The sequence below is a fragment of the Hemicordylus capensis genome, chromosome 6, assembly GCF_027244095.1.
Source record: "Hemicordylus capensis ecotype Gifberg chromosome 6, rHemCap1.1.pri, whole genome shotgun sequence".
Lineage (NCBI taxonomy): Eukaryota > Metazoa > Chordata > Lepidosauria > Squamata > Cordylidae > Hemicordylus > Hemicordylus capensis.
The window spans coordinates 165,468,947-165,492,445 of NC_069662.1; the positions used below are offsets into that span (position 1 = coordinate 165,468,947).

Sequence of the window (23,499 nt, forward strand, 5' to 3'; positions counted from 1 at the left end):
TCTCTGTTGCTGCCTCGAGGCTTTGGAATGTGCTCCCTCATGAAATAAGAGCCTCCCCATCTCTGACAATTTTAAAAAAGTCTTTAAAGATGCATCTGTTCACCCAGGCTTTTGATACTGTTTTGATTGTTTGTAATGTTATTTTAGAATATTGTTTTAAAATTTTCAAATTGTTGTGTTTTAAATTTCTTTTTGTTTTTAACTAACGTTTTAATGCTGTTTTTATCTTCTTGTAAACTGCCCAGAGACGTAAGTTTTGGGCAGTATAAAAATATGTTAAATAAATAAATACATACATAAATCCTGTGTGGGGCGTCGGCACGCACATGGCCTCTGCACATGCACAGTGGCCATTTGCATGGTCAGCAAATGGTCATACTGACTACGCATGTGCTGTGGCCATGTGCGCGCCAACGCCACGCACAGGCTGCTAGGAGCAGCGCTGCAGCCATGCTCGGCCTTTTGGAAAGTGGGCGCCGCACCCGGAAAAGTGGCGGGATGGCCGCGGAGCAGATAAGGACCTTCTTAAAGGTAAAGTGTGCCTGGCGCCCACAGAGCCCTGTGGTTGTCTTTGGCAGACTACAGGAGGGCTTCACCATTGCCTCCTCCTGCGCAGTTTGAGTTGATGCTTTTCAGCATCTTCCTATATCGCTGCTGCCCGATAGAGGTACCAGCGGGATTCGAACCAGCAACCTCATGCTTGCTAGGCAAGTCATTTCCCACTGCGCCATTAGGTGGCTTCTTACCTGCTTTTTAAAGGAACGGATCGCCACCCGGCCCGTGGCTGCCTGAGTTGGTTCGGGCACATGCCTGCTCTGCGTCCTCATGATCAGCCCCAGCCATGGTCTAGATCTGGGAGCTGTCCAAGCGCTGGGGCATCCCTGGTCCTGGCCAAGCCTTTGGCAGCACCTGGAGCAGTCTAAGTTATGTTCCTGTCTGCCAGCCTCGTTCTGGACCAGTGGAGGTTTCTCAAAGGCTGCCCTGCATGGAGCACACACTAGTGATCCAACCTAGAAGCGAGGTTTCCTGAAGTTACATGACAGGAAGGTACGAAAAGCTGACGGCAAGTCAGGGAATGAGCCTGACTCCCTAAGCGTATCATTTTTCTTTCCCTTCATCGTTGGGCTGGGAGGCCCTACCTGAACCCAGGTCTGCGCTGGATTTCCAAATCCATCCATCCATCCAATTTATATACCACCCTTCCTAACGTGGCTCAGGGCTGTTGACATGAAACACACACTCACACTCTACAACTAAAAAAACATTTCAACCAGATTTATAGTTTAATGAAGGATGGGAGCACTCGAAGGCAGGAGTTCCTCATCTTGGGTCACCACCAGTTGTTGGCCACTGAGGCTGGGAATGAAGGGAGTTTATTATTATTATTTATTCGGTTTCTATGCCGCCCTTCCAAAAATGGCTCAGGGCGGTTTACACAGAGAAATAATAAGATGGCTCCCTGTCCCCAAAGGGCTCATATTCTAAAAACAAGATAGACACCAGCAACAGTCACTGGAAGTACTGTGCTGGGGGTGGACAGGGCCAGTTACTCCCCCTGCTAAATAAAGAGAATTGCCATGGTAGAAGGTGCCTCTTTGCCCAGTTAGCAGGGGCAGTTTAGTTCAGCAACATCTGGGGACTCAAGGTTAGGAACTGCTGCTCTCAGGGTGCATCCACACACATGGCTGTTCTTGAACTCTGTCCCTCACCTGCTGCAATGGATGCAGGATCAGGCACTGCACTTCAAATAAACTCCCATTTACCTTCATCAGATTTTTACTCAGCCTGCTGTCGCGGGTTTATTTCCCTCTTTGGCTTGATCCTCTGCCTCTCTCGGCACGCAGGCATGCCTCAGCCTACCGTCCTTTGTCCTGCGGTTCTCCTCATAGCCTGGAGTGCCATTTCAGTTCTCCTGTGACCCATTTCAAGTCTAATCCTTTATGAAGGCCCTTCCTTCTCCAGCTGCCTCACATCCCAGTTCAACTGCACAAAGCCCCACCTCATTATTGGCTTCTGTTATCACATCCATGGGGGAATCCAAGAATTTGTTGCACGGAAGTAACTTCTTTTGTTTTTAATATGCCATTTGAAGCAAACCTGTCCAATAAATTTCAATCTGCTTAGAAAATTCAAACTGCTTAGAAGCCACAAGGCTGCAGCCTAGAGAAGCAGGAGGACTCCGAATAGCCCCTGGGAGCTCTTTAAGTACCCCTAGGGGCACTAGCACCCCTGCTGGGAACCCTTGACTTAGTCCATGATGAAATGGACATTGATCCAAACCCCTTATCAAGAGCTGCCGATTCGCGAGACCTCTTCCCAGAAGAAATTCTTGTGATAAATACGCATGAAATCGATATAGTGTACACGAGATGCACTCAACTACCTAGAATGAAGTTACTTCTGTATGGAAGACCCAGCTTGCGCGAAATGGACTTCGACTCATCCTCCAAGTCATATCTTAAATACACCGAGATTGTTTTTAATGAAAGGCAGTATAGAAATTTAATAAGAAATAAATTATAAGCAAATCAGAGTTTGCGAAGACGGAATAACCCACTGGGCAAAGAAACGCTGAGCTGTCTTGCTTCAAGGGCAACCCTCCTCAGGAAGAATCCAGAACATGAGCAAAGGTCATGTCCAACTAGAACACGCCCGTCTGAAACCCCACTGTGTTTCAGAGAGATGCGGGAGGTGCTCTCTCTTGCCAGCCTCAGTGAAGCATCCTGCTCTAGCAAAATCTAATTAGCAATTGGATTTCAGTCCACAAATCTGCTCACTCGCTCTCCGGGCTAACAGGGAGGTGGCCTTGGATTGCACTCTGGATAGATGCCAAATGATCTTTTCTACTGCAGCCCATTCAGCGGGGTGGCGTCGGTAGGCAATTGAGTTGGCCTTTCACCTCTGGCTCATTTTCAAGAGTGATGCAGCTCATCCCGTTGGCATTCAGGGCACAATTCAAGGCTCTGCTTTTACTCTACCACACTGCTCTAAAGAACTTGGACCTTGTATACGATGTGCACAGTCACATCTAAACAGAGGAGCTGATGAACCCAGCTCTTCACTGCAACCTTCCAGACACTGACCTATTGCAACTCCAGTGCAAATTCCCATGAAAAATAAAATGAGAAATCCACACTATGGACAATGCATCTGCTGGCAGTAACCCACTGTTACCTGGCTGGCTGGCTCCAACGGTGTGTACACCTGCCTTCAGGGGCAGGAGGCACTGCCAGGTGGTTCACATGACCCAGACTTTCAGCGCCCCTCCCTGCTTGGCGCCCTAGGCAGCCATCTACTTCACCTAGTGGATGGGCCGACCCTGGCTTGGGGCCTGATGCCCACTGGACCCCAAGACAGGCCTGCAGCTGCTGAAAATGAATCAAACATGAATATGTCCGTAGGTGGCCTCCTAGAAAGGTTTGTGGGCTAGTAAGTTCTATGTGCTTATTTCCAAGGATGGACTTCACCCTCAGGTTTAAGTACTTTTTGCAGTGTTTGGAACAGCAAGCAGTCTAGGCACTGAAAATTTGGTAAGGCCAGAAAATACCGGCCAGAGCAGAGTCCTGCCCTGGTGAATGGAAGTCCAGGTCAGCCCCACGGTTGCACACCAATGTCCAGAGGAGGAGAGCTGCTCTTGTGGTAGCAAGCATGGCTTGTCCTCTTAAGCTAAGCAGGGTCCACCCTGGCTGCATACGAAAGGGAGATTAGAAGTGTTTGCACTGTACGATATTCCCCTTAGGGGATGGAGACGCTCTGGGAAGAGCAGAAGGTTCCAAGTCCCCTCCCTGGCAGCATCTCCAAGATAGGACTGAGAGGGATTCCTGCCTGCAACCTTGAAGAAGCTGCTGCCAGTCTGTGAAGACAATCCTGAGCTAGATAGACCAATGGTCTGACTCAGTATAGGGCAGTTCCCTATGTTCCTATGTTTCCTATGGACTTACTGGGGAGTCGACCATAGCCCAGTGTCAGAGCAGCTCTTTCCCATGCAGAGGGTCCCAGTTTCAGTCCCTTGCAGCATTCTCCAGGTAGAGCAGAGCAAGACCTCCATGAAAAACTCTGGAAAGCTACTGCCAGCCAGTGCAGACACAGAAAGGAGGAGAGCTGGTCTTGTGGTAGCAAGCACGAATTGTCCCCTTTGCTAAGCAGAATCTGCCCTGTTTTGCATCTGAATGGGAGACATGTGGGAGCACTGGAAGAGAGTCCCCATAGGGGGTGGGGCCATAGCTCAATGGAAGAGCACCTGCCTGCCTGCATGCAGAGGGTTCCAAGTCCCCTCCCTGGCAGTATCTCCAAGAGAGGGCTGAGAGAGACTCCTGCCTGCAGCCCTGGAGAAGCCGCTGCCAGTTCTAGACAATACTGAGTTAGATGGACTGACTCCGCATATGGCAGCTTCCTATGTCTATAATTGTTCCTATGGTGTATGGAAGTCACAAATGTCCTGCTTTGGTCTGTAAGGAGACCAGACTGGTCTTATGGTAGCAAGTATGAATTGTCCTCTTTGCTAAGCAGGATCCACCCTGGCTTGCATTTGAATGGGAGGCTACATGTTTGAGCACTGTAAGATATTCCCCTGAGGGGATGGAGCCACTCTGGGAAGAGCATCTAGGTTCCAACGTCCTTCCTTGGCACCATCTCCAAGAGAGGGCTGAGAGAGATTCCTGCCTGCAACCTTGGGAGAAGTCACTGCCAGTCTGTGTAGACAGTTCTGAGCTAGATGGACTAATGGTCTGACTCAGTATAAGGCTGCTTCCTATGTTCCTAGAAGACATAAGAACAGCCCTGCTGGATCAGGCCCAAAGCGGCCCATCTAGTCCAGCATCCTGTTTCACACAGTGGCCCACCAGATGCCGCTGGAAGCCAGAGGCAGGAGTTGAAAGGGGCGTGCCCTCTCTCCTGCCATTACTCCCCTGCAACTGGTACTCAGAGGCACCCTGCCCTTGAGGCTGGAGGTGGCCCACAGTCCTCTGACTAGTAGCCACTGATAGACCTCTCCTCCATGAAGTCATCCAAACCCCTCTTAAAGCCATCCAGGTTGTTGGCTGTCACCACATCCTGTGGCAGAGAGTTCCACAAGTGGATCACGCGTTGTGTGAAAAAGTACTTCCGTTTGTTGGTCCTAGACCTCCTGGCAATCAATTTCATGGAGTGACCCCTGGTTCTAGTGTTGTGTGAGAGGGAAAAGAATCTCTCTCTCTCTCCACTTTCTCCACGCCATGCATGATTTTATAGACCTCTATCATGTCTCCCCGCAGACGTCTTTTTTTCTAAACTAAAAATCCCCAGGTGACAAATGAAAAGCCCGGGGAATGGTGTCTCCCTACCACCTTTTGACAACACACAGTTCACCGAATGCAACATGCATAGGAGGAAATGGCCTGTTCTTCACCTACTCTTGTCTCCAGAGAATGCCAGAGGGAGGGGGCTGTCCCACAAGAGGTTTGCTGAGCTCATTAAAGCTAAATAAAACCTGGATAGCTCACGTTCTGCCACAATATTTATGCAAGTGCAGACATGTACCAGAAAAACGGAGACATGGAACCACTAGCTGAGGGCACTGAATATTTTTTTCCGTTCCTGGACTCCAAGTGTTTGTATGCTGTTATAACAACATATCTATTGTCAGGGTACAAACAGATCTCAGCTGACATTCTTGCTCTCCGACCGTGGTAAAAAATGAATTCTAAATCTAAATGGAACTCATGAGGTCCTCCCAGCAGTGCTAGCAAGGAAGATTTAATGGCCCGAGTTCTGCACAATTGTATCCTAAATTTTTGAAAGTGGCACACAGTGCAGAAGTCAGGAGCCAGTTCTGAATCTTGAGGAATATCAGCTTAAGAAGAATCCAAACAGCAAGTTTCCAGACCTCATGAATGCAGGGATTAAGAGGTGAAGCCTAGCAGAGATGCAGCCAAACCTTTTGCCTGAAGGAGAATTCAAAGTAAATGTGTTTTTTCTTCTTCAGGAGAAGCACTTGCGGCATTTCATGGGAACCAAGAGTTTCTAGCAATTTAAGTTTTTTTGCACATATTGTACCAAAAATATTGTACAATACTGCACATATTTTTTTGCACAGGTTGTCACAAGCTTTTGCCTAAAATGAGATTCAAGGCTAAATATGGAAGTTTCTTTTCAAGCGAAATATCCAAGCCATTTCAAGAGATGCTGAAATAGTGTCGTTAAGGTGAAACATGATTGGCATTTCTCGCCTGAAGTCTTCATGCTGAAAGGAAGATTGCGCCAGAGACTGCCCTGAATGGATCATTGCTTGGGGAGGTGAGAGAGAAAGACAGAAGACAGCAATGTGAGTGGACCGTGGTGAAAAATGAATCCTAAATCTAAACAGAACTCGTGAGGTCCTCCCAGCAGCGTTAGCAGGCACCAGGTTGGTGCCTTCTCTGAGGTAGTGGATGAGCAAAGGAAGTGGTCCCAGCGAACTCCTCCTCTCCAGAGCTGAAGTTGGCAGGATAATTGAGAGGCAAGAGAACCTGGCAAGGCAGTGTTGCTCAGCAGGGTGTTCGGTTCTCTGGCCCTGCAGGGAGCAGTCCCCACCACAGAGCTCAGCTGCACAGCAGGCAAACAGTCTGAGGCCAGCTTCATTCCACATCAGTCAATACCCCCCACCGAAAAAGCCGAGGGAGGCACTGCATGTGGCTCATATACAAAGCAGGGTGTATGCTCACAGCCTGCATCCCTCCAGGGGCAAGCCAAGGAGCAAAGGGTAGCAGGGGGGCTTTTGGACAACTCAGCAGCGATGGTGTTGTCCATTTGAGGCAAACCCCTCCCTAGCAGCCCCTCCTTTTGCCCCACCCTGAAGGTATAGAGCAGGGGTTCCTACCCTCAGGTGCTCCCCTTGGTGGACCCCGCTCCCACTATCTCTTGGTCTCATCATGCCACAGTAGCCAAAGGACTGTCCTGCCCAGCTGCCCACAAGGCAAAGTCAGTCTTCAGGACCTCGGAGAGCTCCGAGGCAGCAAGCTGATCCAAGAGCAGCCCAGCTAGAGATGTGCATGAACCGGTTCATGCCCCGGTTCAAAGCCGAACCGATTCAACGGTTCGACTGTGGGCCGGGCGACAGCCAGCGGGACCTTTAAAATTGGGTACAGCAGGTCATTACCTGCTTACCCGCCGCTTCATGCAGCTTCTTGTGCATGCGCAGAGGGAATATGCATGCCAGAGCCGCGCATGGGCTGTTGGGGAGAGTGCTGCCACAGCAGGAAGCTGAATGGAGTGGAGGACAAGCAGGTAAGGACCTGCTGTACTCACTTTTAAAGGTTCCCCTGCCACCACCCCCTGCACCACATTCATACCGCCAAACCGGTTCGGCGGCAGCACAGACCGGTTTGGCTTAGAACTGGGCACGAACCTCGATTTGTGCACATCTCTAATCCCAACTCCAACTGACTCTTCCCCCCCCCCCCCGCATCTCTTGGTCCCAGCTACCTTCCTCAGGCTCCACCCTCCTGTTACCAAGTGTGGATCCTTAAAGAGGCAGCCCCCCAGTTCTGGAGCCAAGACTCTGCTGCCTCTTGTGTGATGCATTCCCTGACCCAGAGTGTGGACACTGAAGGTCCATTATGCAAGGTGTGGAGAGCCTAGATAGAGAGAAATGTTTCACCCTCTCTCCTAACACATGAACCAGGGGTCATCCCATGACACTTTTGGCCAGGAAATTCGGGACCAGCAAAGGAAGCATTTTTTCCACACAACTCGTAATTAATCTATAGATTTATTTATTTTTGCCACAGAATGAGACTTAGCAACTGGTATTGGCACCTTTTAAATCAAATTTTTAGTTACACTTACAAGTGGTTTTTAATTTTTGTGTTTTATTTTATCGTGTGCTGTATTTCATTGTGTAAGCCAATCAGAGATACTAGTTTTGGTGAAGTGTGAAATAAATAAATAAATGCTGGGTAGGGTGTGCGAACTGCCTCAAATCCAAACCGGTACGAAGGTTCAGGGTCAAGCCGGACCACCCCTGGTTCGGCTCGACTCCGAACCAAACACACACACCCCAGTTCAGGGGTTCATTGAGTTTTTTAAAAAAATTAAACTTACCTCCACCGGGGGGGGGGGGCTTCTCCAAGGTGGAGGGTCTGCAGAGGTTCCCCCTCCTCCTGCCGGCCTTCCTTTTCCTAAGAATTGCCTACCCGGCCATGCAGAGTCCCATTGCACAGGTGTGGCAGCCTCCAAAATGGCCACCACACCAGGGAATAGGCCCAGAAAGGGCCGAAGACACCAGAACCAGGCAATTTTTAGGAAGAAGAAGGCCAGCGGTGGGGAGGGGGAACCTCTGCAGACCATCCACCACCATCTTGGAGAAGTCCCTGGAGAAGTTAAGTTAAAAAGAAAAAAGAAAAAGAATTTTTTAAAAAAATGTTTGTCGAATCCCAACGAACCAAACCAAATGGGGTGGGGTGGGGGCTGGTTTCTAAAGGAGGCCGAAAACAAACTGGCCTGGTGCCGTTCAAGTTCAGTTCGAACTCGAGCCAGGCCAGGTGGTTTTCTGCACACCCCTAATGCTGGGGACTTGTCCGGTTCTGCTTGGCTCTTGCAGTCTGGGCCAAATCACCATCCTCTGCAAGGAGAGCTGGTCGTATGGTAGGCAAGTGTGAATTGTCCCCTTTGCTAAGCAAGCAACTGGTTTGCATTGGAATGGGAGCCTACATGTGTGAACACTGTAAGATATCCCTCTTAGGGGATGGGGCTGCTTTGGGAAGAGCACCTGCCTGCTTGCACGCAGAAGGTTCCAAGTTCCCTCCCTGGCAGCATCTCCAACTTGGACTCCAAGGTAGGGCTGAGAGAGACTCCTGCCTGCAACCTTGGAGAAGCTGCTGCCAGTCTGTGTTGACAATACTGAGCTAGATGGACCAACGGCCTGACTCAGTAGAAGGCAGCTCCCTATGTTCCTCCTTGCCATTAAGACATGCAGGGTCCCTCTGCAGCAACAGATTCTGCCCCTCCGTGCCCACTGTGCATTCCTCAGCCTGTCTACAGTGTGCCCATCCGAAGCATATATAATCCTTGCAGGATTCCCAGTTCAGTGAAGAGGTGCCTATGTACAGATCCGGGCACATGTGTAGGAAAGGTACAGGCATGCAATGGAACACCCGTGGGCATAGCCTGCCACCCACCCTCCACCCCACCATTGGTCTATGTGCATTCCACAGTGTCTGCTGACCGGTAGGATCAGCTGCTTCCCCCAAACATTTGAAACCAGCTCTCTGGGTAGAGGCAGGGGGGAAAAAATTCACAGAGTTGGACCAGATAGGAATCAACTTCTTAGGAAGTGCCTCCCAGTAGCCCGTTCTGGTCTCTGGGCGCTGCTGAGTGTGAATCCATCACAGGGTCATGCTCCTGAGCTTTTGATAATAGGTTGCTCCCCGGCCCCCTACCAACACCGCCCCCCCCACACACACAGACCAAAAATACTAGCAAGGTTTTCCAAACTAGGTATTAGAAAGCAGCGGGGTATCCACGCCAGTCCAAAATAAAGCCACGAACAGGCAGCTTCTTTGTTGCTGTCCTTCCAAGAGAAATCTGGCCAACAGCATTAGCTACTCTAGAGCACATATCTAAGGGTTGTTTTTTAAAATAATAATAATAATAATAATAATAATAATTATTATTATTATTATTATTATTATTATTATTATTGGCATGACAATGCTGGAGACACACAGAGGAATAAGTAATGCCCAGCCAAAGAAATTCAACAGGTGCAGCCCTCGCCTGTGTGAACTGATGTGCCATAGCTGCTTCCGCCGCCCCACTGTCCAACAGCCTGTCCTTCCAGCAGGCCTCAGCTGCCGTTGATTTTATGCGCAGTTATGAAAAGCTGAGTGTGCTTGGAGAGGAGGCAGCGGCACAGGCACAATGCACCGAAGAGACACACAGAGAGAGGATGGACACACACACACGAGGCACACCTCTTCTGTCCGATTTTTACGGCTTAAGAACCTAAGAACAGCCCTGCTGGATTGGGCCCAAGGAAGCCCATCTAGTCCAGCATCCTGTTTCGCACAGTGGCCCACCAGGGCTGCAATTCTACCTTTACTAGGACCAACCAAAAAGCGACAACATCTTTTGCAAGATTTTGAGTCCCTCAGAATTCTTGATCAGCCTGAATGTTAAGTAAAGAGGGGTTAGGGCCAAGAGCCAGCGTGGTGTAGTGGTTAGAGTGCTGGACTAGGACCGGGGAGACCAGAGTTCAAATCCCCATTCAGCCATGATACTAGCTGGGTGACTCTGGGCCAGTCACTTCTCTTTCAGCCTAACCTACTTCACAGGGTCGTTGTGAAAGAGAAAATCAAGTATGTAGTACACCACTCTGGGCTCCTTGGAGGAAGAGCGGGATATAAATGTAATAATAATAATGATAATAATGATAATGATGATGATAATGATCACAGTGTTCCCTCTAACAGGGATTCCCAGATGTTGTGGACTACAACTCCCAGAATCCCCAAGCAAATGCCATTGCTGCTGGGGATGTTGGGAGTTGTAGTCAACAACATCTGGGACTCCCAGTTAGAGGGAACACTGAATGGGCATGTTACATTGATCAGTTTTCAGTTAGGTTTGTGCTGCAAACTGCTTTGAAACTTCCAGAAGAATGGTATAAGAACTGGCCCTCTCCACCCCCAGCACAGTACCTCCAGGAACTGTTGCTGGTGTCTTATCTTATGTTCCTTTTTAGATTGTGAGCCCTTTGGGGACAGGGAGCCATCTTATTTGTTTATTATTTCTCTGTGTAAACAGCCCTGAACCATTTTTGGAAGGGCGGTATAGAAATCGAATGAATGAATGAATGAATAAGTAAATAAATGAAATAAAATAAACTATATACATCTTCTAGTAAATAAAAACATTCTAAAGTTACATTGGATGTACACACATTCCGTTTGTCCACACTCTAACACACGAGTTCTCAAACCTGGGACCCCAGATGTTGCTGGACTACAACTCCCATCATCCTCAGCCTCAACGGCCTTCAGTTTGAGAACCCCCTGCCTTTATAGATTTGCATAGAAGTTAAGCCCATTAATTTCAACGGAACTTTCTTCTCAAGCGCAAGAGCAAACATATGATGGATAACCCAACTCAACAATCTGAAAGTGCTAGCATTGGAGAGCTTTCTAAAATGCCCAGTTCGAGTCCACCACACAGGAACACCCTGCCAGTCCAACAGTCACACTGAGCAGCAGCTACTAACCTGCAGCATCCTGGGATGTTTCAAGAACAACGGTGCAAGCCGGCCGTTATAAGAAGATGCCTTTCAGTTCCTGACAGAGAAAAACAGGATGCAAAATCAGACTTCAGGGGAGGCTGTTTTAACACCAAGTTGCTTTGGCCTTGTCGTCACCATCACTGGTTCAGTCTCATTTTTCGCTTTGACGATACCTTCTCCGACCCCCCAAGCCATCAAGAGACAAAGTTCTGGTCACCACATCTTTAAAAAGGACATTGTAGAACTGGAAAAGGTGCAGAAGAGGGCAACCCAGATGATCAGGGGCCTGGAGCACCTTTCTTACAAGGCAAGGCTACAACACCTGGGGCTCTTTAGTTTAGAAAAAAGACGACTGCGGGGAGACATGATAGAGGTCTATAAAATCATGCATGGAGTGGAGAAAGTGGAGAGAAATTCTTCTCCCTCTCACATAACACTAGAACCAGGAGTCATCCCATGAAATTGATTGCCAGGAAATCTAGGACCAACAAACGGAAGTACTTTTTCACACAACGCATAATCAGCTTGTGGAATTCTCTGCCACAAGATGTGGGGATAGCCAACAACCTGGATGGCTTTAAGAGCAGTTTGGATAACTTCATGGAGGAGAGGGCTATCAAGGGCTTACTATAAATAATATTTGCACAATTAGCTAATTTTAAGTTTTAATGTATTTTTATCTATTTTATCTTTTATATATGTTTTGTATTTTATATTTTGTTTTAATTCTGTAAACCACCTAGAGATTTTGATATTAGATGGTATATAATTGAGAGAGAGAGAGAGAGAGAGAGAGAGAGAGAGAGGGAGGCTTGCAAATTATTTTCAGGCATGGCTGAAATCCAGGTAAAACTCAGCAAACCAGTATTATGGCAACCCTGCATAGGCTCGGTCACATCTAAACCAGAGAATGACCAGAGTCTCACTGGCAAACTTACATACAGTTATTAACTCTCATCATTCACACAAAAATCAGTCCATCCCATTCCATTATACATTGCTGATATTCTAAGGTTTTTTTTAGCTCTCATGTCTGAGTTTGTTTTTACTACTACTACTACCACTACTACTACTACTACTACTACTTACAGTTCATAGTTTTGTACTGTATTTTTTCAATGTATTCTTGTAGTTTCTAACTTTATCTATTGTTAAATGCCACTTAGGATTTTTTTAAAAATGAAAAGCAATGGAGAACATCTCACAATAATATGTATCATTTCCTTCGTTCTTTTCCACTCACCCATTGAGCAGCAGCATGGTCTAGTGATTAGAGTCTCAGGGAGTCCCAGGCTGAAATCCCCACTCCTAATGGCACTCTTGGGTCAGCCACTCTCTCTTAGCCTAACCTACCTACCAGGGTTGTTGTGAGGATAAAAGGAGAGCTTGGAAGAAGAGTGGGATAAAAATGTAATAAATGATACTGTTGTACAAAAACCTTTATATGCCTTGTGTAGCTGGTCGCTCAAGTCTCCAGCAGGGCTCTCCCTACCAAAGGGGGTCCCATACCTTTAGGGAGAGACTGTTGCTCAGTAGCAGAGGGCATGAAGGAGGTCCCAGATTCAATTCCTGGCAGCATCTCCAAGTAGGGCTGAGAAAGACCCCCAGGCTGAAATCCCACAGAGCTGCTGCCAGTCAGTGTAGGCAGTCATGAGCGAGATGGACCAAGGGTCTGACTCTGTATAAAGAAGCTTCTTATGTCCATATATCTCCCATGCCTCCTCTTATTTGCCCCAAGTCTTTCTTTACTGCCCCATTTCCCCTTTTCTTTGCTTCCCTTCATTCTCTCTTTCTTAATTTTTTGCTTCTCTCTGTCTCTCTCTCTCTTTTGCAAGAGAAATATGAAACAGGTTCAATAATCCCTGATGATAACCATCAAAATAAGGCCATTGCATGCTTTCCTTTCCAGATGTTTTGGAGAAACAGAAAGGACCAAACTACAAATCACATCAAACTTGCAGTCTGGCCAGGTTTTTCTTTCACAAAGAGCAGCTGTGGAAATGGAGGAAGGTCACCGTGTGGGCTGAGACCGACACAGGATTCCTCTGCAGCTGCTGCTGCTGCAGGGTTTCTAACATAACAAAAGGGGTTCCTATCTTTGGGTCCCCAGATGTCATTGAACTACAACTCAACATCTGGGGACCCAAGGTTGGGAACCCCTGATATAACACATAGTTTGGCCCTAAGCCACCTAATGGCGCAGCGAGGAAATGACTTGACTAGCAAGCCAGAGGTTGTCGGTTCAAATCCCCACTGGTATGTTTCCCAGACTATGGGAAGCATCTCTTTCGGGCAGCAGCGATATAGGAAGATGCTGAAAGGCATCATCTCATACTGCGTGGGAGGAGGCAATGGTAAACCCCTCCTGGATTCTACCAAAGACAACCACAGGGCTCTGTGGTCGCCAGGAATCAACACCGACTCGATGGCACAACTTTAGTTTAGCCCCAAGAGGACTTCTAGTAACAGAGACAGCCAAACCACCACAAGCACTAAATATGGATCCAGCTGAAAGTATCCTTACAGTGGTTTGGCTAACATTCTTATATCTGGACTTTAGCTGAAGTCCAGACCTAAGATGCTGAAGGAGGAGATAAAATTTAATCTGCAGGGGATGCCAAGTTTAGCAAAATGCTCTAGGAGAGATAAGAATTAGTACTAGTAGCAGTAGAGTAAAGCAGCAAGATAGTTTGTGATGGGACATTTCCAATTATTCTGCTGCAGGGGTATGACTATGAAAGCACATTAGGGGTGGACAGAAGACCTCCCTTTTTATCCAGGCTTTTGGTCAGTGAGTTGTCCTTTGCCCTTTTTTAATTCTTTAGCTGTATTTGTTCTGTTTTTGTCTTGTTGTTAACTGCCCAGGGGGTCTCGGAAGTACCTTTTCACACAACGCATAATCAACTCGTGGAATTCTCTGCCAGGAGATGTGGTGACAGTCAACAACCTGGATGGCTTTAAGAGGGGTTTGGATAACTTCATGGAGGAGAGGTCTATTGACGGCTACTAGTTGGAGGGCTGTAGGCCACCTCCAGTCTCAAAGGCAGGATGCCTCTGAGTATCAGTTGCAGGGGAGTGACAGCAGGGGAGAGAGCTTGCCCTCAACTCCCGCCTGTAGGCTTCCAGAGGCATCTGGTAGGCCACTGTGCGAAATGGGATGGTGGACTAGATGGGCCTCCTTGGGCCTGATCCAGCAGGGCTGGTCTTTAGTTCTTCAAGGGTGGTATATAAACATTAAAAATAGGGTGAGTGATTCTAAACAAACAAGAAGCCAATTGCCTCCCCACTAGAATCCAGCAAGGAGCCTCAGAACCCTTGTGGTTATAGTGCATAAAAGCAAGAACTAAAATGCCAAGCGAGACGAACCAGCCATTTCACTCAACCTGCCACAGTGACCAGCGAAAAGCACCAAGGTGGTTTGCAAACGGGGCAAGAGCACCAGGACATCAACTCTGCAACCCTTGACACCCTGTCGCTGCAATGGTGCTTCTTGTCCTGGGTCATGGAGATGGAACCATAGAGAAGGAAGTAGAGGAAGGGTTGATGCTGCCAGACCCCATTTCAGCTAACCTTATTTCAGGTTACATCATTGTTGAAGTACCAGATTCTCTGAGCGGCCTGCAAGGTACCAGCAAGCTCTCTGAAGCCGTGCAGGGATTGGTTGCTCAGATGGTGCTTCCTGGTTCAGGGCTTCCTTCCTTGGCGACTCTGCCACACCAACTCACCACCCTCTGGCAGTCCTGACTGCACGGGCAAACTGCTGGTTGAAGGATGCTTGCACCTGTGTGCCTGGAGCCAGAGGTGCACCTAGGTAATTTTGGAGGCCTTTGGAGCCCCCCGGCACCCGTCCTGCAAGCATCATTTCTTAACATGTAGGTTCTTGAGGGCACAAACCACACCACCCAGGACAGACTAAAGATGATTTGGGGGGCCCCCAGAGGGTGTGGAGGCCTGGATTTTAGCCCCAAAGTCCAGGAGTAAGAGTGCCTCTGCTTGGAGCAAGCTCTGTGTGCCTTTGATAGTAACACCCAGCCCCACACCTCCATGCTTATGGGTTCTGCTAGCAAAGCACTCTCCCGTTGTAACCCTGCCCTTACGTAATGCTTCACAGCTTCTAATATTTTTACAGCCAGAGGCAATGACTGAACCACTCAAAACAATTTACTGAACATGTTCCTGGCAAGGGTTGCAGCAGGCTGAGTTGGCCCAATAAATAAGCCGCACAGCCAGTCGATAGAGCGGGAGAGATCTGTTCTGGGTGCACAGTCAGAGCAGCACGGCCAAAGGGGAAACAGGGAGCAAAGAGGGCCTGAAACCTCAGGCACAGCTCAGACAGCAGCTTGGGGGTCAAACTGTAGGTTTTCTGCCTTAAAATAAAAATGAGATTAAGAGGGGGGAAATGTACCAAGAAAAATCTCAGTTTGCAGCACAATCTTATCTGTGTTTGTTCAGGCACAAGTTCCATTGTATTCAGTGGGGCTTGACTGACTGATTGATTGATTGATTGATTGATTAAGTGCCTTCAAGTCGGTGTCGATTCTTAGGGACCACATAGATAGATTCTCTCCAGGGTGATCAGTCTTCAACTTGGCCTTTCAGGTCTCTCAGTGGTGCATTCATTGCTGTCATGATCGAGTCCATCCACCTTGCTGCTGGTCGTCCTCTTTTTCTCTTGCCTTCCACTTTCCCCAGCATTACGGACTTCTCAAGGGAGCTGGGTCTTTGCATAATGTGTCCGAAGTAGGATAGTTTGAGCCTGGTCATTTGTGCCTCGAGTGGAAATTCTGGATTGATTTGTTGCATGATCCATTGGTCTGTTTTCCTGGCTGTCCATGGTCTCCTCAAAAGTCTTCTCCAGCACCAAAGTCCGAAAGCATCAATGCTTTTTCTATCTTGCTTCTTCAAAGTCCAGCTTTCGCATCCATAGAGTGTCACGGGAAAAACCATTGTCTAAACGATTATAATCTTTGTAGGTATAGACACATCACCGCATCTATACATCTGGGTGTAAGTGGGGCTTACACCAAGGTAAACATGCACAGGATTGTAGCCCCATTGAGTAAAGTAGGACTTTTGTCCAAGCAAAGATACATGGGAATGTGCAGCAAATGTCCTATATAAATTGTTAAAATGAGCATGTATTTCTGGTTGCTGCAAAATTCATTTCATGCTTGTAAACAGACTCTTGTGTGGTCATCTTTTCTTTTTACCTTTCCAACTGTTCTAAAATAGAAAAGTATTATTATAAAGTAAAGTTGTGCGGTCGAGTCGGTGTTGACTCAGTTGACACCAACTCGACAGCACAACTTTACTTGAAGTGTTCTTATAACTGAATGATTAATAGTTGTGCAGAATAAGCAGCATGGCTCTCTCTCACCCCCTATTGGTTCACTGTGGGAACTTCTAGACAAACCACCTTTGACTTTTCTGCTTTCTTCAGTGTACAACTGAAGGTTTTTGTGGATGGGAAGGATCTCCAACAGCATCTGGGAACCCACGGTTGAGAAGCAAAGGCCACTGTGGCTGGGCATGATGGAAACTTTAGTCCAAAAATATCTGTGGACCCAAGGTTGAGAACCCCTACTGTATGGGGATAAACTGTATGGAGAAATCATAACAATAATTTCTCTTTCCTTGCATCCCTAGGAAGAGAAATCAGCACGGAAGAGACATCCTGCCAATTGCAGGGACTCCCTAAAAACTCCACTGGTCAGAATTCATGGGCTAAACTAAGAACAACGTCCAAACTAAGTAAGTCTTGACTAACCCCCACTCAAATTAATGGGAATCATGGATAGATTTCACGGGTGCTTATTCATTACTAACTGGGTGCTGTCCTAAACTGGGTGCTTATTCATTTAGGACTGGGTGCTGTCCTAAATTCTCCCTCTGTCATTGTGCTCTCGAGGTAGAAATATAGGCCAGTGTTGTTCTTTGTCCCCCGCCCACAATTATTCTCCCCACTACAGAACAGTTTTGTAAGTATTTATATAAAGCACCATGCTTACAAAGTACAAGGTCCCTGCCCCAAGGAGCATGCTTTATACAAACATATAAACACGTGGACAAATTTGTTGGTACCCTTACAGCTCACTGAAAAAGTGTTTTATGCCTTCTGAAAAGTGATTAAATGAAAAAGAATTGTCCCATGAATACCTGCATGCCTTTGATATGTCATCAAGTAAAGCAAAGCAAGTGTGAAAAGAGATAAAGTATTGCTTATTCTACAAAGATACTCTAAAGTGGCCTGGACACATTTGTTGGCACCCCTAGAAAAGATCATAAATAATTGAATTAGAGTGATTTTTCAAATTAGCTGCTTTCTTTAATTAGTATCACACGCCTCCAATTGTGCCATCAGTCATTCATCCTATTGAAATGGAGAAAAGTAGTCACTCTGCTGTTTGGTATCATCGTGTGTCCCACAATGAACATGGACCAGAGAAAGCAAAGGAGAGAGTTGTCTGGGGAGATCAGAAAGAAAATTATAGACAAGCATGTTAAAGGCAAAGGCTATAAGACCATCTCCAAGCAGTTTGATGTTCTTGTGACAACAGTTGCAAATATTATTAAGAATTATTAAGAAGTTCAAGGTCCATGGGACTGTAGCCAACCTCCCTGGCTGCGGCCACACGAGGAATATCGACCCCAGAATGGGCAGAAGGATAGTGAGAATGGTAGACAAAAAGCCAAGGACAACTTCCAAAGAGATACAAGCTGAACTCCAAGGTCAAGGTCCATCAGTGTCTGATCACACCATCCGTCGCTTTTTGAGTGACAGTGGGCTCAGTGGAAGAAGACCCAGGAGAACAATGGCTTCTCAAGACTATCAAGACATTCTGGAGTGAAACGTACTGCCCAGTGTCAGAAATTTCTGTCTCAGTCGCAGGTCATGGATCCTCCAACAGGATAATAACCCAAAACACACAGATAAAAGCACCCAAGAATGGCTAGGAACAAAACATTGGACTGTTCTGAAGTGGCCGTCTATGAGCCTTGATTTGAATCCTATCGAATATCTATGGAAAGGACTGAGACATGCAGTCTGGAGAAGGCACCCTTCAAACCTGACACAGCTGGAGCAGTCTGCTCAGGAAGAGTGGGCCAAACTACCTGTTGACAGGTGCAGACATCTCATTGAGAGCTACGGGAATCGCTTGTTTGCAGTGATTGCCTCTAAAGTTTGTGCAACAAAATATTAGGTTAAGGGGTCCCATCGTTTTTGTCCATGCCATTTTCATTTGTGTGATTATCTGAAATATTCTGTTGCATCAAAACTCTAAAGCAAAGTCTGATTTTTGTTAAATGCGGAATAAACAATGATGGGTGCCAATTACGTTTGTCAGTTTCAAGTTATTTCAGAGACAATTGTGGGTTCTTCTTTTTTTGTGGAGGAGTACCAACACATTTGTCCACGTGTGTATGAAGCTGCCTTATATCAAGTCAGACCACTGGTCCAATTAGTTTGGCATGGTCTGCCCTGCTCTCCAGGGTCCTGGGAACTGCAGGGGTCTTTCCTAGAACCTGTCACCTGATCTTTTTAACTGGAGATGGCAGGGTCCATCTCTGGACCCTGGGACATGCAAAGCAGGTGCTCTTCCACTGAACTGTGGCTAGAGGCTAACAGTCAACCTAAAATCCAGCCTAACAATCTAAAGCTTTATCCTGGAAAGACTGCAGAGGAAGGAGAGAGAGACTGAGCCGGGACGGGGTGGGGGGCAGACCTTCTAGGAGGCAAAGTGAGGAGGTCATCTCAGGTGTAAGTGGCTACCTGCTGCCACCATGAGCAGGTACACCTGCAGGTGGGGGCATCACATCTGCCTCCATCAGCAAGGTGTCTTGGACCACCCTGTTAGTTACAATATGGTCTGGGAACTAAGGGGTTGCTGCTGAAGATATGTCAAGTAAAGTGTGCCGTCGAGTCGGTGTCGACTTCTGTGGTTGTCTTTGGTAGGAGGGATTTATCATTGCCTCCTCCCGCACAGTCTGAGGTGGTGCCTTTCAGCATCTTCCTAAATCGCTGCTGCCCAATATAACTGTTTCCCATAGTCTGGGAAACATACCAGCGGGGATTCTAACCAACAGCCTCTGGCTTGCTAACCAAGTCATTTCCCCACTGTGCCATTAGGTGGCTACTGAAGATAAGTACGTGCCGCTTTTCAGCAAAAACTCTCAACCTGATTTACGGAGACATCACAGAAAATATGAGCATTTGTTCGAGGTCAGGGATTTATAGTGGTGGGAGAGACATCTTCCAGTAAAGGTTTGTCCAGCGTTGTGGGTTTCCTTACCAAGGAACCCGAGATAAATTCACCTAGAACCCCAGAGTTGCTCCAAACACAGTCTGAAGACCACAGGCACATTCAACAGACTGATCAATATGGTCACATCACAGAAGAATCCAACAATGCAGTTTGAATATGGAAGTGCTCTCTCTCACTCATACACCCTTGCCTTCTCATTCTAACGCACATGCTAAACTGCAATTCATTGTTGCAGGGGACGATGGGAGTTGTAGTTCAGCAACAGCTGGGGAGCCATGGTTGCCCACTCCTGTGCTAAACACTCACTCATATTCATTCTCTCAGATTGCTGAAAAGATGCGTGTAAAGAAGTCTGAACATTTATTTAATATGCACTGTATACATGTGCAAATAGATTTCTGCACTGTTCTTGCCTGTCACATTTTGATACACATCAAGGCTTATTCTAACATGAAGCTGGACACATTTTGTACAGTGCAAAAAAATATAACTGCACAGCGGAAAGCAAGTTTGTGTGCAGGATGGAGTTTAATTAGGAAGTCGGTTGTTTCTTAGAGAGAAGAAAAAAGCAGAAGATAAAGATGAATTCTGTTTCCTTTCAATATTCATAACCTTATACAACATTCAATACCTTAAACAAAAACAAACATTAGAACCCTCCTTTACTCTCTTGCGTTCTTTGGAAGACACCTCCAGTTTTCCTTCTTCCCTCTTTCCCATTTCCCCTCCCTCCCTCCCTGTTTCTTTTTCTATTCATTCTTGTTTTCTCTTCCATCTTTCTTTCCATTAGAAAATTTTGGGATCGGGACATGCTCATGGATATTGGGGGGGGCTGCCCTCCCCCCACTGCTTGTGCATTAGGAAACAGAGCTTAGAATAAACCTTAATGCACACACAACATGGTCACTATGCATACATAATACATTTTTGCCCACCATAGGTAGATTCCTCCGTCAGATGCCAACATGCAGAATATACTCTTATGTTGTGGGGGAGGAGAGCTGGTCTTGTGGTAGCAAGCGTGACTGGTCCCCTTAGCTAAGCAGGGTCTGCTCTGGTTGCATATGAATGGGAGGCTAGAAGTGTGAGCACTGCAAGAGATTTCCTTCCTGGGATGGAGCCACTCTGGGAAGAGCATCTAGGTCCCAAGTTCCCTCCCTGGCAGCATCTCCAAGATAGGGCTGAGAGAGATTCCTGCCTGCAACCATGGAGAAGCTGCTGCCAGTCTGGGTAGACAATACTGAGCTAGATAGACCAATGGTCTGACTCAGTTCATGGCAGCTTCCTATGTTCCTAAATACTACTGCAGCACACACACAAGACACCTGTCCCATCCTGACACTCAGCCAACTTCCATAATCAAGATCCTACACACACACACACACACACACATCACAACAACTGCCTACTCCCAGATTTACAAGGAATACAAGCCACACCTAATGTTACAGCAGGGAAGTAACTTGCCTAGTGAGCAAAGGGTTGTGGGTTCGAATGGAAACACCCATATCAAGCAGCAGTGATATAGGAAGATGCTGAAAGGTATCATCTCATACTGCATGGAAGGAGGCAATGGCAAACCACTCTTGTATTCTACCAAAGAAAACCACAGGGCTCTGTGGGCACCAGAAGTCGAAACCAACTTGTTGGTAGCCACATTACAGGGCTACCAACTTTCCAATAAGCCTCTGCAGCTGTGTTTTTGATAGTTGCTTGACAGGCAGAAACTTGCAGCTGAAACATTTCACAGCTCATCCATAACGTTTATCCCTCAACTTATGCAGGCTGAGATGCTATTAAAAGCCACAGATGCAGAAGCAGGGCTGAAAAACTGGCAACCCCCAGTGAGGAACAGAAGAACAGCCCTGCTGGATCAGGCACAAGGCCCATCTAGTCCAGCACCCTGTTGAATGTGTGTGCCAGAGACACATCACACAATCTTGTAACTCATACATCTGTACACCCAATCCACACATTACATGCATACATATATTCACAGAGAGAAGATCAGCCTTGCATATTTCATTGCCACTTGCATCTAAGAATCATACATTAAACCCAGAAGTTAAGAACGCACACAGTTTCATAACATTAGACTCTGCGTTTATATACAGCATATACAGCCCATGCCATCACACACAGCAAATTATACGCGCACACACACAATGTTTTTATACCACACATTCATAATATATTTCACACATATCTATGGTGATGTAACACGATCCATATGGAACATAACATAACCTATTCACTGCAAGCACTTGCATAGCCACAGTTACCCTTCCCAAGGCAAGAGTTTACAAACAAACATGTTTCACTTGTAACAGGCTCCTGACCTTGGGTCTGCAGATGTTCTTGGACGACTACTCCCATCAAGGGCTAGGAGGAGAGCTGGTCTTGTGGAAGCAAGCATGAATTGTCCCCTTTGCTAAGTAGGGTCCACCCTGGTTTGCATCTGAATGGGAGACTACATGTGCGAGCACTGGAAGGTATTCCCCTCAGGGGATGGAGAGCCGCTCTGGGAAGAGCAGAAGGTTCCAACTAGTTCTCTCCCTGGCAGCATCTCCAAGATAGGGCTGAGACTGCTGCCTGCAACCGTGGAGAAGCCGCTGCCAGTCTGGGTAGGCAATGATGAGCTAGATGGAGCAAGGGTCTGGCTCGGTATATGGCAGCTGCCTATGTCCCGATGGCCAAATGACCATAAACGGCCACCTGGCAAAGGATGCTATCCTGCCTCTGACCTCAAGGGCCCGGGCGGCCCCCTCGTGTGACCAACCGGCGCTTCCATCGCCTCGCAGCCTGCCGAGAGGGCCCGATCCACTCACCTCGCGCGTGCGGGCGGCGCGCTCCCGCCCCCAGGCAGCCTCCCAGGCGGGGGGACCACTCTCCGCGGGCAGAGAGGCGCGTGGGTGGTGGCTCCGGTGCGGCCACGCGGGCTGGCGAGAGACAGCGAGGAGGCGCCCGAGTGATGGGAGGCGAGCGAGCTCCAGGCAGCTGCGGCCCGAGCGAGCGCTTGCAACCCCGGCAGCAGAGCAGGGCGTCGGGACTCGGCAGCCTCCAAACTTTTGCGCTCTGGAGGATGCGTCTCCCACGCGGGGCCGGAGCCACGCCCGCGGGCGGGGGGGGTGGGGCGCGAAGGGGCTGGTCTTCGGATCCACGGAGGACGCGGAAAGGAGAAGGAGGAGGAGAGGAGGAGGAGGACCGCGGGCGGACCAGGCTGGCTGCGAGAGCTGCCACCCGCCGGGTCTCCGCTGGGATGGGAGAAGGCGCAGGGCGGCGTCTGTCCTCCTCGGCTGGCCGCCGGACCCTGCACCCTTGCGGGGACGGGGGGGGGGAGGCTCGCCTGCCCAAGGCGGCAAGGGGCAGCCCCGCGCGCCCGCGCGCCCCTGCTGCTCTCCCCCCGCCCCGGCTTTTCGGCTTTTCCCAGTTTTGCCCTTATAAAGGCTTGCTGCTGCGCGTGGAGCTGTTTCCCGGCATCACACACACACACACACAACTCGCACCGCACCACACCACACACCAGACACAGCCTTCTCTTTCGTAAGCCCGCGAGACACAGAAGCGGACTGGAGGCAGCTCTTCGCAGCCAAGGAAGCGGCGGCTCCGATCGTGCGGGCCGGACGGAGTGGAATTGCAGCTGGCGCCGCGCAGAGGACGCGGACAAGCGGGAGCCGAAGCCCTTTGCAAACGGGCGAGCGTGAAAGAGCCACCGAATGGAAGGGCAGATGATGTCCGAAGCGCCGAGCCCTCGAGCCTGGAGAATCCCGGCGGCGGGAGCTGCTCTGGAGAGGAGTTGGTTGCACGAAGACGGGCATCGTCTTCTCCAAGGGCCTCTCCTGAGATGAGAAACAAAAGCACACGGCCCGTGCAAAAGCTCGGCGCTTTTAAAGTCCCACCGGTTTCCCGTGGGTTGGAGTTCCGTGTTCATTTTGTTTCGCAGATTTGTTGACCGCCTGACTTCCTTAGACTGGAGGCGGTTTCCAGACTTTCAAACAACAGCGA

General features: G+C 48.2%; 1 protein-coding gene across 1 annotated transcript in view; it reads right to left on the reverse strand.

The window, feature by feature from the left end:
• The window catches only part of GJC2 (gap junction protein gamma 2), an 85,364-nt gene extending 74,128 nt beyond the window's left edge, over positions 1-11,236 (reverse strand). Inside the window, exon 1 of the mRNA XM_053261642.1 lies at positions 11,216-11,236. The gene's annotated coding sequence lies outside the window, so the exon portion shown is untranslated. The remainder of the gene's footprint in view (positions 1-11,215) is intronic.
• Between the last annotated feature and the right edge of the window lie 12,263 nt (positions 11,237-23,499).